We start from the raw sequence: 3801 nt of genomic DNA on the forward strand, positions 1-3801 counted from the left end.
CTTGAAGAAATTTCTAGTCTTTCCCATTCTATTGTTTTCCTCTATTTCTTTGCATTGATCACTGAGGTAGGTTTTCTTATCTCCCCTTTCTATTCTTCAGAACTCTCCATTCAAATGGGTATATCTTTCCGTTTCTGTTTAGCCTTTAGCTTCTCTTTTCTCAGCTATTTGTAAGGCCTCCTCAGACAACCATTATGCCTTTTTGCATTTCTTTTTCTTGGGGATGGTCTTGATCACTGCCTCTTGTACAATGTCACACAACTCCATCCATAGTCTGTCTATCAAATCTAATCCCTTGAATCTATTTCTCATTTCCACTGTAACCGCAAGTGATTTGATTTAGGTCATATCTGAATGGTCTAGTAGTTTTCCCGACTTTTTTAAATTAAATCTGAATTTGGTAGTAAGGAGTTCATGATCTGAGCCACAGTCAGCTCCTGGTCTTGTTTTTACTGACTGTATAGAGCTTCTCCATCTTTGACTGCAAAGAATATAATCAATCTGATTTCAGCCTTGACCATCTGGTGATGCCCGTGTGTAGAGTCTTGTATTGTTGGAAGACAGTGATTGCTATGACCAGCGCATTCTCTTGGCAAAACTAAGCCTTTGGACATGGTGGTGTTGGACTCACCTATCGCCCTGGGATCTCGCCCTATGCCATTATGACTACTTCATCACATCCCCAAACAATTCTTCCTTGTGGGAAACAGAAGAAGGCTGTTAAGACCTGAATGGTGTGTTCACCACCCAGGGCATCAAACAGTTTCAAGCCTATGGTCCTTAAATTGGTTCTTTACCCAGAATCTCTTCACTGACCTCATGCTTTCCTTCTTGAAGGAAACCAAAACGGCTAGAAGTTTTACCACTAACTTTATTCAGTCATAGAAGTGTCTCATACAGTGGAGGCTGCTGAGAAAATGGTGCGGGAGAAGGACGTGCTGCATTTCTTGCTGGCCTTCACCGCTGACTTGGTGACCTTGGCCGCAGCCGCTGTCTTCTTCTCCACAGCCTTGATGATGCCAACAGCCACAGTTTGCCTCATGTCCCGCACAGCAAAACGGCCTGGGGGACAGAAGGAAGGAAAAGAGTGAGATTTCTGAAGAGAGACACGGAAGCCACGGCTCCATGGCCTCAGTCAGAAGTGGTTTTCCTCCCAGGACTCAGCAGCCATCCACCCCGGCTCACCTAGAGGCGAGTACTCAGAGAAGGTCTCCACACCCATGGCCTTGCCGGGGGCCATCTGCACAATGGCCGCGTCGCCCGACTTCAGGGCCTTGGGGTTGTCTTCCAGCTTCTTGCCTGGCGGTCGATCTTTTCCCTCACTTCAGCAAACCTGCAGGAGATGTGGGCTGTGTGACAGTCCAGCACCGGAGAATAGCCAGCTTGGATCTGTCCTGGATGATTCAGGACGATCACCTAGAGAGGGAGAGGAGGAGGATCACTGCAGGGACCTGTGAGCCAGGGCCAAGGCTCGAGACGACTGGGGCCTCCACCAAAACCGGGGCTGATTTCTCAGAGGCAGTCTCCACCACCACCACGCACCAAGGGCTGTGGCCTCCTGGGCGGCTCACCTGGGCCACAAAGCTGCCGGTCTCCATCTGGGGGTCGTTCTTGCTGTCTCCAGCCACGCTGCCATGACAGATGTCCTTCACAGACATGTTCTTCACGTGGAAGCCCATGTTGTCCCCGGGCAGGGCCTCCGACAGGGCCTCGTGGTGCATCTCCACAGACTTGACCTCAGTGGTGAGGCCACTGGGGGCAAAGGTGACCACCATGCCGGCCTTCAGGAAGCCGGTCTCCACTCGGCCCACAGGCACTGTGCCGATGCCTGCGTAAGAGAAGGGCAGGCGGTTAGAACCACTCCAGCCCCACCCGGTAAGAGCTGGCTTCCTGGGGATCAAGGGCTAAGGTCACCTACAGAGCTGGAGGAAGTGCCAAACTCAACGACTGGCTGTTTCCTCTGCATATCAGATAAACTAGAAACTCTGGGGCTTTGGCACTGCTCACAAGTCAGGATCTGAAGCCCAGCAAGTCAGACAGTAGACCTCGTCCTCCAATGGCATCTCCCCTCAGCCCGCCCAGCCCTGGCTCCTCACCTCCTATCTTGTACACGTCTTGCAGCGGCAGCCTCAGGGGCTTGTTGACTGGGCGAGTTGCGGGGAGGATGGAATCCAGAGCTTCCAGTAGGGTCACCCGGGTGGCGTTTGCCTCCTTCCGCTCAACCTTCCAGCCCTTGAACCAGGGCATCTGCAGGGACAGGAATGCGGTGAAGCGGGAGGCGAGGCAGGGGCGTGGCTCCCAGCATGCCCGCCCCAGAACCAAGACCCGTCTGCCCCCCGACCCGGCCGCCCATGGACCCCTCCTGCACTCACGTTGGTGCTGGGCTCCAGCATGTTGTCCCCGTGCCAGCCCAAGATGGGCACAAAGGCCATGGTCGCCAGGTTGTAGCCGATCTGCCTGATGTAGGCGCTCACTTCCTTGGTGATCTCCTGGAAGCGCGCAGCGCTGTAGGCAGGCTCGGGCGAGTCCATCTTGTTGACCGCCACGATCAGCCGCTTCACACCCAAGGTGTAGGCGAGCAGCGCGTGCTCGCAAGTCTGCCCGTTCTTAGAGATGCCTGCCTCGAACTCGCCCACACCGCCAGCCACAATGAGCACAGTGTAGTCAGCCTGCGGGAGGCAGACATCGTGGGGGCAAGAGATTGGTTAGGGGAGGGGGCGCCGGATGTGCTGGGAGGCTGGCTAGAGCTTCGGGCGGGCAATGCCTGGCCCCTTGCAAGCTGGACACTCCCCAGAAACTGACAAATGCCTTCATCCCCCGGATGCTGCTGTGCGCAGAGGTCCTGCCTCCCACTTAAACTGTTACTCAGTCCCCTGCATGAGCTTTCGGTTCCTTTGTCAGGAGCCCCACAAGGTGATTTATTTGTCTGGGTGTCAGAAAACCTAGTCCCTGCCCCAGCCTGAAAGGAGGATGGTGTCTGGATCGCATTAGAGTCTATCTTCTGATTGGTCAGAACTGAAGGTCAGAGTGGATAAAGAAAACCTTCTAAGGCTTATGATGCACTTCGTCCCCAGGAAACAAAGCCTGAGTTTCCTCCCCTCCCTCTGCCAGCCACCTCCCCCACAGTCTGCCTTGGTTCGAAAGGGAGGGACCTGGGAACAAGGGCTGCTTTACCTGGTGCCAGTGATCACGTTCTTGATGAAGTCCCTGTGGCCCGGGGCATCGATGATGGTGACGCAGTACTTGCTGGTCTCAAACTTCCACAAGGAGATGTCGATGGTGATGCCACGCTCTCTCTCTGCCTTCAGTTTGTCCAGCACCCAGGCGTACTTGAAGGAGCCCTTACCCATCTGGGGAGGGGTGAGGAGTGAGGAGCACGTTGATGGCGAGCAGCCGGATCTCTCCCGGGGGATTCAGCTGCCACTCCAAGACCTCACAGTGTGCCCTGCTTCCACACTGTGCCACCAGATCCTGCCAGAGCGGACTGCCATCCCCAGCCCCCGCCACTCCTAGAGCCAACCCCGCGGGTGGGTGCCTCACCTCAGCTGCCTCCTTCTCAAACTTCTCAATGGTCCTCTTGTCAATCCCCCCAACACTTGTAGATGAGGTGCCCGGTGGTGGTAGACTTGCCAGAGTCCACGTGGCCGATGACCACGATATTGATGTGTGTCTTCTCTCTGCCCATTGTGGTGGTTGCTTCCTTCAGTCACTGCTTCACTGGAGCACGGGAGGGGAGGGTGGGGAGAGAGTGAGGCCCAGACATCCCGGCAGGCAGGCTGCCTCTTGCTACTCCTCCTCTCC

General features: G+C 55.1%; 1 pseudogene; it reads right to left on the reverse strand.

Annotated features, from left to right (window-relative positions):
* Window positions 1-892: 892 nt before the first annotated feature.
* On the reverse strand, window positions 893-3685 carry LOC104999619 (annotated as a pseudogene).
* Window positions 3686-3801: the final 116 nt, after the last annotated feature.

The sequence above is a fragment of the Bison bison genome, unplaced genomic scaffold (assembly GCF_000754665.1).
Source record: "Bison bison bison isolate TAMUID 2011002044 unplaced genomic scaffold, Bison_UMD1.0 scf7180017864356, whole genome shotgun sequence".
Lineage (NCBI taxonomy): Eukaryota > Metazoa > Chordata > Mammalia > Artiodactyla > Bovidae > Bison > Bison bison.